Source organism: Somniosus microcephalus, chromosome 10 (assembly GCF_052327205.1).
Source record: "Somniosus microcephalus isolate GS21.2 chromosome 10, FLI_Smic_1.0, whole genome shotgun sequence".
Lineage (NCBI taxonomy): Eukaryota > Metazoa > Chordata > Chondrichthyes > Squaliformes > Somniosidae > Somniosus > Somniosus microcephalus.
The window spans coordinates 66,683,180-66,696,114 of NC_140996.1; the positions used below are offsets into that span (position 1 = coordinate 66,683,180).

The following is a 12,935-nucleotide window of genomic DNA, read 5'->3' on the forward strand; positions in this document are numbered from 1 at the left end:
CTTCCTGAACACTGAGGCCTAGAAATTCAGTTGTTTGCGCCAGCCGCTAGCGCCTTAGGAGGAGGAGATGTGGGGCGCTAGGCAGCTAGCGGCCGGGCGCAGTGCGATCTGCGCCTCTCCCCAACTTCAGTAAAGATTTAGCGGCGGCGCAAAGCCTTTGCGCGCGCTCAGCTGCGCGCGCAGATCCTGATGTCATTTCATCGTGCAACGCCCTTTGTGCGCCCCGAACCGGAAATTCAGTGGCGCCGCCCTTCTTTGCGCCTGGCGCCCCCAGCGACTGGTAGAGGGGAACGGTTCCCAGTCGCTGCGGGGCGCGGGGGGCGCTATTTAAAGGGGACTCCTCCTGCAGTATAAGTGGCAGCCATTTTGTGCCAATCCCTCTGTGTGAGAGACGGATATTTGGAGAGAGACAAAGGCAGAGAGCTTTCTGCTTTGACTCAGCGCTTGCACAGGTACTTGTGGCTTCAGGCCAGAGCTTTGCACTTGGATTTCACCTTCAGTGCCATAGCCTTGAGTCGCCACATATAATGGGGGCTGCAATGGGTGGAAACGTTGGCTTTCTGCATTGCATTCAAAGGGATCAGAGACGCCGTGAGAGAGTGCCAGTCATGGCCAGACGGAGATTGGCCAACAGGCGTCGGCACAGGAGGCCTTACCCACCCAGGGTATACCGCCAGCAGTTCTCATATCTGAACATGTCTGAGGAGCAGTGTGATCGGAGGATACGATTCAGAAGGGAGGTGGTCACTCAGATCTGCCACCTGCTTCGCAGAGATCTGCAGCCACAGCTGAGGAGCAGGACATCTCTGTCAGTGGCAGTGAAGGTGACGGTGGCTCTCAACTTCGATGCCACTGGCTCCTTCCAATCCGCTACTGGGGACATTGCCAACATCTCCCAGTTCGCGGTACATTGCTGCATCCGCCAGGTGAACAATGCCCTTTTCAGAAGGAGACGTCAGTACATCTCCTTCCCCATGACCCTGGACAAGCAGCAAGAGCGTGCAATCGGCTTTGGAAGAATAGCGGGCTTCCCCATGGTTGAGGGCGTAGAACTGATGAACCAGCAATGGTCAGGCCTTGCTTCAGGGCTGCAGTGTGCAGGGCATGGCAGCCAAACAAGTCGACCCTTCCCCTTTAAGAGCTGATCGGCGCCAGCGTGTCTGCCTTCATTGAGCAACTTGCCGCACCTGCGCTGCGCCCGTCCTCGGTGTTAGCGCCCCGGATCGCCGGCTTAGCGCCTAATGATAGTCGTGCATCGCCTGCTTTAGCGCAGCAGCAACCTCTTGGGGCGATGCCACTGAATATCGGCGAAGGTGGCGCGAAGTTGCGCCGGGCGCAAACTTTAGCGGCCGCCCGGCTGTAGCGCCCCAAACGTGGCTATACTGAATTTCTAGGCCTGATAGCCTCACTGTTATTTTACCGAAAAACCTGGGCCATTATGTATGAATTTCAGTAATTCCCAAAAATCATAGAATTATTTTTTCCCCTTTAACTTAGGGGGGTGGTGTGACATTTAAGATGAATGCAATATCATTATTTTATGTTGCACACAAATTACTACTTAGAAACCTCACATATACTTCTTGACAAAAATTAAGGTCCTGCCATGGATTATTATCAGCATATGAGCACTTAACATGTTTGTCTGGAATTCACTTTTTGCTATTTTAGCAGAGGCATTGCTTAAAATAAATTAGTTAATACCTCCACTAAAATAGCAGAGAAAGGAATTTCAAACAAGCATGTTAAGTGTTCATACACCAGTATTCCGTGATGTAATTTCAGGACCCAATTGCTCACCCACTTTAGAACAAAAACAGAACATGTTGAAAATATATATAAGATTAGTCGGCATCTGCAAAGAGAAAAGCCAGGTTAATGTTTTGGATGTAACCCTTCATCAGGGCCATTGAAGTTGTCCTTTCTCTTAGTAGGTGCTGACTGATCTGCTATGTATTTCCAGCACTTTCTATTTCTGTTTGATTTTCCAGCAGTCTTTGCAAATGTTTTTTTTCCTTTTTAATTGCTCATCTACTTTCTTGGGGATCCCATTTTCACAGGATGAGAGTGAGGATTCCTTACTACTCCAGGCTATTTCACTGCAGTGTTAGATGTGCTTATTTCTCCTACTCAACTTCATGCACTGTTGTGTAATAAAAAGCTATACTGGCTCAACAGACAGTACAAACTGATCACTTAGACCATCTCCAAGCCAACAGGAAAACTGGTGCATGACCTCAGTACAGTCCTTTTTCGCTCTAAAATATTTTCTTTGCATTTGGCTCTCACTCATTTCCACTATAACTAGAGAGACATATTGGTGCTTTGCATCCTTCCTGATTAAACTGATCTGATATGCTTCCTCTTTTGTCTCTGCAAACTCTCTCTTTTCATCGTATACTGGAGCATCATGTGACATATCTTGTACGCCACCAAAAATATAAGTTTTAAAAAAGGATGTACTCGAATACAAGAATAAACCTCTTATTGAGTGCTGTATCTCGCTTTTCTGATGACACAGTGAGTTTCGCCAATGCACAGCTTAGCCATACAGACCAGTGCTACGATTGGCCTTGGAAGCTAATTTTTACGGGAGAGAAAAATGTCCTGGAGTTCCCATTGTTGATCACTACACATTGGGCAAAATTTGGCTCAGCTGTGATTCTTCATGTAGGTGAATATCCTGCCAGTTGAGTCCCATACATGCATAATGGCCACTTGGTCAAAACACCAGAGGAGACCAATGCGCAGAGAATTGTATCCCAGCATAGAGTCAATACCTTCAGGAGGCAAGGAGAGAAGATTGGTGCGGGGGTGGAAACCAAGTACTGCAGTACTAATTATAAACAACACTGCTGTGTATGTAAGATTGCTTTTGTAAATTGTTACTTTACTTATGCAAACTTGTACAGTTACTTTGCTTTATTCATAAATAATGTGTGTTACTTTAAACTAGTAAGACGGGGGAGTGATCTGGTGAAAATAACATAATAGGAGTAAAGGTCAGACCAAGATGAGGAATAAAGGTAATATAAACGAACAGAGAACTTGTACTTCTTGCAATTTAGTATACTGTATTCGCTGCTCACGATGCGGTCTCCTCTACATTGGGGAGACCAAACGCAGATTGGGTGACCGCCTTGCGGAACACCTCCGTTCAGTCCGTAAGGGTGACCCCGAGCTTCCGGTCGCCTGTCACTTTAATTCTCCGCTCCACTCCCACTCTGACCTCTCTGTCCTCGGCCTCTTACACTGCTCCAATGAAGCTCAACATAAGCTCGAGGAACAGCACCTCATCTTTCGATTAGGCCTTTACAGCCTTCTGGACCCAACATCGAGTTCAACAATTTCAGCCCATAACCTCTGCCCCTATCTTTTTTTTCATTTTTTTTTCTCTCCCACATGGCAGCAGTTGATCATTCTGCCATTGCCATTTACACTTCATCTAGAGTCATCTTTTGTTTCTTAACTTGTCCCATTACCATCTCCTTTTACATAAGAACATAAGAAGTAGGAGCAGGAGTAGGCCATACGGTCCCTCAGGCCTGCTCCGCCATTCAATAGGATCATGGCTGATCCGAACCTAGACTCACGTCCACTTCCCTGCCCTCTCCCCGTAACCCCCAATTCCCTTATCAGCTAGGAAACTGTCTATCTCCGTTTTAAATTTATTTAATGTCGCAGCTTCCACAGCTCTCTGAGGTAGCAAATTCCATAGATTCACCACCCTCTGAGTGAAGAAGTTTCTCCTCATCTCAGTTTTGAAAGGGCAGCCCCTTATTCTAAGATTATGCCCCCTTGTTCTAGTCTCACCCATCAGTGGAAACATCCTCCCCACATCCACCCGATCAAGCCCCCTCACAACCTTATATGTTTCGATAAGATCGCCTCTCATTCTTCTGAATTCCAATGAGTAGAGGCCCAACCTACTCAACCTTTCCTCATACGTCAACCCCCTCATCTCCGGAATCAACCGAGTGAACCTTCTCTGAACTGCCTCGAGAGCAAGTATATCTTTTCTTAAATATGGAAACCAAAACTGTACGCAATATTCCAGGTGTGGCCTCACCAGTACCCTTGCACCATCATTACTTTTGTCTCTTAATCTCTCCTGCCTTCCATCCTATCACAGACCATCCCTTTTGTTTTTTCCTCCCCTCCCCCCTTTTCCTGCCCCTACACTTGCTTAAAAACCTGTTCCATCTCCAAGTTTTTCCAGTTCTGACGAAGGGTCATCGACCTTGAGATTTTCTCTCTTCACAGATGCTGCCTGACCTGCTGAGTATTTCCAGCATTTTTGTTTTTATTTCAGAGAACAGATATAGTTATAGAACATAAGTATAAAATGACTGTTCAAAATAAAGTGAGTGGAATAATTAATAAAAATGAATTAAATTGCCTGTACAGTAATGTGCACAACATCCAAAACAAAATGGGGGAATTGAAGGCAATAATTTGTAACGAGGAGCCAGATGTAGTAGGGATAACTGAAACATGGATTAATAACGAACAGGACAGGCAGTTAAATATTGCAGGATATAATGAGCCTGAATTTGCGGTCGGCGGCGAAACTAAGGAGTACACCGCTGCCATTGCAAGTAAATCCACATCTACCTTGTGTGATTTCCCCCCTGCGAGAACTTTCTTTAAAATACTGCAGAGCTCCGCGCAGCGTACTCCCTCACAGAGCCCAGGAGCGTACCATTGTGCGTATGCAAACCTGGGATCACGTGTGGCGGTGATCCTTCTACTTCCTGATTCTTAGAAGATGAGATTTTCTATAAGGTATTCATTCGGGTCTCGCAAGCTTTAATGGTGTGTCTGTGCTTAGCTTCAGCTAGCAGCTGACTCTGATGGCAGGAATAAATCAGCATCATGTCATTCATTTGATCTACACCGCTAGAAAAAGTGGCTGGAATAATCATTGCTAGAGCCTGTCTCAACACTGTGGCACGCTGACATTTACTAATGTTTCTTATAGCAACGCATTCTACAACAAAGATTTGTACACACATAGAACAAACAGCTTTATCTCAAACTGCATTAATCATCATGCTTCACTCTTGAACTGGGATAAGAAACGAGTTCATGTTCTGGCTGGGAGTTAACGACTGACTCGAGATCATTCTGTGATGTAGTTATGTTGCAATAGATAGCGAGTGGCGTATATTCTACAAAATATCTAGCTCAGTTTCCTCAGTAATTACAACACTAAACATATCATCTGGTGACATTTAAAAATAAAAATGCTTCTGTTCTCATGATTTAAGTTAAAACAAAAATGACAATCTACAATGATTGTTCTAAATTGACATTTGCGGATTGTAAACCATTTTCTTGCAGGATACACAGCCTGACAGGTCTATGTACATATACAATTGATGGTACCTATTAATTGTGTTGTGTGTTAGGTTTTTATTGGGAATTAAGTTCTAACTTCCAGTCCCCTTACTGTTTGCGCAAGACTTAAAAATTGAAAGCGTAATTACTTTGGAGTAGGTGGGCAATTAGCCCAACTTTTCACCAACACATTGATTTCTATCAGGAGGTGAAAGATGCAGCGAAGCCTCTGTGTATTCATAACTTGACAGATCGTAAGTTCAGGATTTAGTGCAAGCATATGCGGAAATCCGAACTTGCAGTCAGTTTCAAAGGCAGTATGGTGGTAAACACAGACAGCTCGCCATCATGCCGACAGCAAATTCAGGGCAATTGTGTTTAGAAAGGATAGGAAGAAGATGGGGTGGGGTAGCTACACTAATTAGAGATAACATAATGTTGGTGGAAAAAAGGGATATAACTATGTCCAAAAGATGTGCAGGTTAGGTTGATTTGGCTATGATAAATTGACCCTTAGTGTTAGGGGATTAAATACGTGGGGTTACGGGGATAGGGTGGGATATGTGTCGGTGCAGGCTCGATGGGCCGAAATGGCCTCTATCTGCACTGTGGGGATTCTGTGATTCCGTGAACTAACATTAAGATAGAAACAGAATCTATACGGATGGAGATAATGGATAAGAAGGGGTCAATCATGCTAATAGGGATATTCTACTGACCACCTAATAGTGGAAGGGAAGTGGAGGAAGAAATATGTATGCAAATCTATGAAATGATTAATAGATATAGAATAATAATAATAATGGGAGATTTTAACTACCCTAAAATTAACTGTTAAGAAGAAGTAAGGAATGGAGTTTTTACAGTGTGTTCAAGATTCCGTTCTTACCCAGTACATAAGAAGCCCAACAAAATCACATGCTAGATCTAGTAAAGGGAAATGAATCAGAGCAGATAAGTAAGTGCTGGAGATCATCTAGGCAATAACGATCACAATATAAAGTTTAAAATAATGACTGAGAAAGACATAAGTAAGACAAAGACCAAAGTAATAGATTGGAATAAAGCTAATTTGGAGGGGATGAGAATGGAACCAGGGAAGGTAAACTAGAAAAAAATAGGAAAGAGGCAACAGGCATTATTACACAGATAAAAATTCATTAGAAAAGGAAATAGTACAAGAGGACTGGTGGACAGCTAATGTTATTCCTATATTTAAAAAGAGATAGAACAAGTCCAGGGAACTATAGACTAGTTAGCTTAACGTTGGTGGTGGAAAGATAATGGATTCTTTACTCAAAGATGTTATAGAAAAACATCTAGAAACCGAAAATATAATCAGTACGGATTTCAAAAGGGAACGTCATGCTTGACCAATCTTATTGAATTCTTTGAAGAAATAACAAAGAGTTGACAAGTGTAATGTAGTAGATGTAATATATTTGTATTATCAAAAGGCTTTTGACAAGGCAGACTCATGACTAGGGTTAGAGTACATGGAGTCAGGAGACAAGTAGCAGAATGGATAGCAAGTTGGCTGCAAAACAAACAGCAGGGCTTTAGGGTAGCGAGTCAGACTGACTGTGTTCCACGGAGATCAATGCTGGGAAGATTGTTGTTCACAATTTGCATTAATGATTTGGACTCGGGAATTGGAAGTTCAACTTTAAAATTTGTGAACAACACCAAATTGGGGGTATGGTTAATACTGAGGAAGAATGCGCCAAAATACAAGATATTAATAAACTTTCAGAATTGGCAAGTAATTGGTAAATTAATTTTAATATAGATAAATGTGAAGTAGTACATTTTGGTCGGAAGTTTGGTTGGCTATAAGACTGAATGGGGTAGAAGAGCAAAGGGATCTAAGGTTACAGATACACAAATTACTAAAAGTAGTGACACAGACTAATAAGGCCATAAAAAACAAACCAGGCACTGGGGTTTATTTCTAGAGGGATCGAATTGAAAAGAGAAGTTATGTTAAAATTGTATAGAACCTTGGTTGGACCACACTTGAAGTACTTTGCACAGTTCTTGGCTCCATATTATAAAAGGGATATAGAGACACTGGAGAAGGTGCAAAAAAGTTTCACAAGGCTGATACCAGAACTGAAAGGCTATACTTATCAGGAAATGCTGAACAGGCTGAGGCTCTTTTCTTTAGAAAAGAGAAGGCTGAGGGGTGACCTGATAGAGGTCTTTAAGATAATGAAAGGGTTTGATATGGTAGACATAGAGAAAATGTTTCCATTTGTGGGGGAGTCCAAACTAGAGGTCATGAATATAAGACAGTCACTAATAAATTCAATAGGGAATTCAGGAGAAACTTCTTCACCCAGGGAGTGGTTAGAATGTGGAACTCTCCACCATAAGGAGCAGCTGAGATGAATTGCATTGATGCAATGAAGGGGAAGCTAGATAAGCACATGAGGGAAAAAGAAATAGAAGAATATGCTGATTGGGTTAGATGAAGAGGGGTGAGAAGAGGTTCATGTGGAGCATAAATGCCGGCATAGACCAATTGGGCCAAATGACCTGATTCTGTGCTGTAGACTGTATGGGGGTAATTTTAACCCCCCTTGACCGGTGGTGGGGGAGGGTATGGTATTAGTTTAAAATGTAAAAGATCTAAAACCCGACCCCATCCTGCCTCCAACATGCCCTTCCGGTTTTAACAGAGGCAGGTTCAGGGTGGACAACTAAGCCCTCGAGAGGTGGGTCCATTATTTAAATATGTTAATGAACCTGCGTGCCTCCAATTTTAACAGCCTTTCAGATTTAATGGCGACTGCAGTTCGGGTTTCCCAGGGCTCTGGTAACTGGCAGCTGAAAGGAGGTGAGAATGGTCGGATCCATCAGGTACGTGCCTTTCCACCGCTGCATGTGGGCCAGGAGAAGCAGGAGCTTCCCCCTGGCATCCCAAGCTAACTTGCTTCCCAACCCATGATCTGATCTTCCTCTCCCCCCTCCCCGACCCACGCTCCTATTCCCCCTAGAAACACACTCTGATCTCCCCACCCCCAACCCATGCACCGATCTTCTAATCTCTCCCCCAAACCCATGGTCTGGTCTCCCCTCCTCATGGTCTGATCTGCCCCACACTCCGATCTACCCCCAACCCCCCCCCCCCCCGATCCACGCTCCGATCTCCTGCCCACTCCCCAAAACCCAACTCATGCTCCGATCTCCCCCCACATCCCTCCGGACCCATGCTCTGATCTGCTTCCACCCCCCCGCCCCCGCGACCCTCATGCTGATCTCTTTCCCCCCCCCCCTTCCACGACCCACGCTCCGATCTTCCCCACACTTCGACACACGCTCCAACCTCTCCCCACCTTCTCAAGGGCAATTGGGAATGGGCAATAAATGCTGGCCTTGCCAGTGACACCCACATCCCATAAAAACGAATTTTTAAAAAAAACCTCTGAACCACTGCCTTCAAATCAGTTTTCCTGAAATATTGCTTTATTTTCCCTCTTATTTTTAGTCCCTGATGCTGCCAATCAATTGCTCCCTAAATTTGCCACCATTTCGGTAGGTTCACTGCTAGATACTATATCAAGTACAGGCTCTTCATTAATTAACTTTCAATGTTTGATGAAAGTGCAGTCTGTGCAGTCCATCATTACATCTGAAAAAACACTCCAGGAAGAGGCCATATTAATAGCCTTATCTTTGCAGTCTTTTAATCAAAAATACATCCCTTCTTAAAACGATTTTTTATTTTTTACTGCCAACTTTTCTACCTCCTAATTGGGAAACAGATAAATTAAAGGGGATAGATGGTATCTATCCAGAGAGCTAAGAAAGACTCGAGAAGTGGTTACTGGACACCAGGGAAGTACCAGTGGAGTTTTTTTTAAAGAGGTCACTGATTAGATAAATAAAACAGAATGTATTAAGAAAGAAAGACTTGCATTTATGTAACGCCTTTCATGGCCTCAGGATGTCCCAAAGCACTTTACAGCCAATGAAGTACTTTTGAAGTGTAGTTATAAGGGGGGGGGGCATCTTTTAACTGGTTTATGGTAATTTACCTGGCCAGCAGCCGTTTGCTGCTGCACTCTAAACCAATTTACAAACAGCGGTTTCGAATCGCTACCCCTCCTTCAGTTCTGAGTGGAGGAACTTATAATTAATGATATTAAAACGGACAAGTGGTTTGGATGAGAGAAAAATCAAGTTTTATTACCTAAATACACTACAATCAAAAGAATAAACTATACCACACGAACACAGTAATTACAGTAAAACTATACAACGGGGCTGCAGACGGCGAAAACGAGGGATAAAATGGCTCCAATGTTACTTAAACAATCTTAGTAATTACCCTCAAATCACCACCCCCTAACTCCTGCTAGGTTGCCTTGCCGAGGAGTCAGAACACCCTGCTCACCTGTGGTCCAGCAAAGTAAAAAGAGAGAGAGATAGCTTCTCAGCAGCTATCTTTATACCTGGTGAGCCCCCTGCCGTTCTGCCTTGCAAGGGCTGTGTGCAAAATTCCCACCCAAAGGGTCCAATACACAAGAGAAAGCTGTGAGTGGCTAACTCAGAGTGGTTGGACTGGGTTAATGTGTCTTCCGGAGCTCCCTGGGCTGAAACAAAAGGGAAATACAACTGCTCTATTGTCCAGAATGCTAGGTGATTTAGACCCATTCAGTTCTTAAACGGATCCCATTCAAGATACAAAAGTCTCTTCTGCAGTTTAGATGTATCCACTCGATATACACACAAATGCTAATAGCATTCAATTGCTTTGTAAACAAAGCATTGTCCTGTGGTAACATTTTGTCTCCATTGAACCTTAGTTCCAGACACAGAAAGCTGCTTTCCAAGTCCCTTTGTCTTCGGCCATGTGGTATGACAGCCATTTTTATCATTGGAAATTTAAAAGCACAACGCCCAGGGATTCTTTAATCAAAAAAATTAATCTTCAGAACTGTAAATTATTGCAAATTCTTACATAGTCACTGTTGTAATGTAGGAAACACAGCTGCTAATTTGTGCACAACCAGCAAATAATGACCAGATACTCTGGGCTCGATTTTAATAGCCGAGGAGGTGGGTCGGCAGCGGAAATTGGAAAAAATGGCTTCAGACTGCCAAACTGCAAGCTTCTTGCCTCAAATGAAATCTATAGCAACGGGATGGGAAACATTTATGTCCTCTCATCCTGGTCCTTATAATCGGAGGAGCAGCAGTCACGTGGCTCAGCGCAGATCTTCCTCGAACGAGGAAGAAGAGGAAGAGGTGCGCCTTGCATGCCCTGCTGTGACTAATGCAGCATCCCTCCAGTTCACTGCTGCCCGTCAAGCAGGGTATGCACACTGCCATGCCACATTCGCATATAGGTGGCTACCACATGGCTCTCTAATTGTAGGTGACATTACTCCAATGTCATACATCATCTCTGCTATACCCGGTTATTTCCTATCACTTTCACCACCAGCATTACAAATGCAAGTCGCCCTGAGCCCTCAATGTGCATTTGCCATTTCCCAGAACACATAGGCCACACAATCAACTGTTTGCCATCATTCTTCTTTACGACAGTGACAAAAGGATCACAAAGCATGTACAGGCAGAAAAATAATGACTAAACACCTACTTGAGTCCCCTTGTGACTATATGTGCTTAATCTTTCTCTTACGCATGCTTCTACGTGGTGCTACCCCTGTGGCTTCAGCAGATGTAGAGAGCAGATGCACCTTACTGACTAGGATGCTGCACCTGCTTAGACGCTTTTGGCGGGCGTCCTCTAAGTTTAGGAGCCTGGGAGGGCTCTTCAGCAGTTTGCTCTTCCTGCGGCTGTGCAGGGGCTGAAACAGCCATCTCAGTTGGCTCTGCAAAGTGGGTCTCTGACCAAGGGCTCTGCAGTGGCATGGTCCTGTAAGCGCTTGGAGAGGAGCCCACACTTCCTTGTGGCCTGCCACCAACATCCCTCTCATGGGTCAGCCGCACCTCAGTTTTGGCAAGTGGCTGGAGAGCACCTTGCCGCATATCAGGGGCGCCATGAGGACCCGTATCTGCACTGGCAGTCCTCATCACAAGGATGTCCATGAAGCTCTCGTCTCTCTGCTCAATAGCTGCCCATCTCTCCTCCAGAGATGACAATCTATTTTGAACACTCACCATGTTTTCGTGACTTATTTCCTCCATGGCAGTAGACAGCCTTTCCATGGAGGTTGCCATCCTATTCATGCACCATTGCCTCCACCAAGGCAGTGCTGATGTTACAGATGGGCTCCTCCATTCTCTCCACACTCGCACTTACCCTGGAGGCAAACCCTTCCAGAGACTCCTGCACTTGTTCCTGTATCTCCCGAACTGCTCTTTTTCTGGATGGCCCCAGAGGCACAGCATCTACATGCAGCTCAGCAGAGCTAGGAGAGTCCTGCGACCGCCGCCGAGGACTCTCCACTGCTGTCGCTGTCTCCACCATCTGCTGATGCTCACTTATGAGCTGTGATAGACCAGGTGACAACACTACTCTTAACTCGCGAGGGCCCCACCGAGGTGTGTGTTGCTGCGCTGGTGCTGGGTCCTGATGACGCTGCTCCCTCAGAGGCGTCAGGTTCCTCTGAGGAGTTGTCCGGCTCTTCCTCCTGGATATTGGGGAGGGGGGCACTCGATGGTCCTGTGGGAGAGTAAAGGCATGAGTTAGACATCTGATACTGATGTAGCAGACACAAGATCATTAAACTGTTTCCTGCATTGGATCCATATACATGAGCACACTGACCTTGCGCTGACCCCCTCAGCAATGCGCAGCCAGGCTGCCTTCGTCTGCTGAGGAGGCTTCCTCCGGCCATCCGGGTGGAAGAGAATCTCCCTGTGCCCTCTTACAGCATCAGCAAGAACATGGAGGGACTCATCACTGAAGCATGGAGCTGCCTTGCCTTTGGAAGAACTCATTGTAGTCGTCACAAATTCACAGACCATCAGAATCCAGAACACAAAGGTTGAGGCTGAATGGGAGCATTAAAAGCAGCTGCTATGATGATGTCATCAGAGGCGGCTAGCCAACCCGATCGCACTCATTGGATCATTGCCAGCGCATCTCAATGAAGTCAACAAAGTGATTTAATTAAAATCGGAAATCCACAGCTGATTCCGCCGGAAGCGGCTCCGGAACCCACCCACCACGCAACCCGACTCCAAGCCACCTCAGTAAATAAAATTGTGGCCTCTATTTCAGTGATGTTGATTGAGGGATAAATATTTTATCAGAACACTGTGTTGAACGCCCCTCCTCCTCTTCGAAATAGTACCATTGGATATCTTGGTTCCACCCAAGCGGGTAAATGGGGCCTTGATTTAACATCTCACCTGAAAGATGTCACCTCCAACAGTGCAGTGTTCCCTCAGTGCTGGACTGAATTGTCAGCTTAGATTATGTGCTCATGTCTCTGGAGGGGTACTTGAACCCACAGCCTTCTGACTCAGTGGCGAGAGTGCTTCCGCTAAGCCACAGCTAACACTGCTAAAATGTAGTGTATAAACATTTTCAGAAGATATTTGATAAGGTGTCTCAAGAGAAAAATGTATGGTATGGGGAAATGTAGCAGTATTGAGGCAAAGTTGATTGACAG

General features: G+C 45.0%; 1 protein-coding gene across 1 annotated transcript in view; it reads left to right on the top strand.

Moving 5' to 3' along the window:
• The window catches only part of LOC147111533 (UDP-glucose:glycoprotein glucosyltransferase 1-like), a 680,288-nt gene that overhangs the window by 330,217 nt on the left and 337,136 nt on the right, over nucleotides 1–12,935 (top strand). The window lies entirely within an intron of this gene.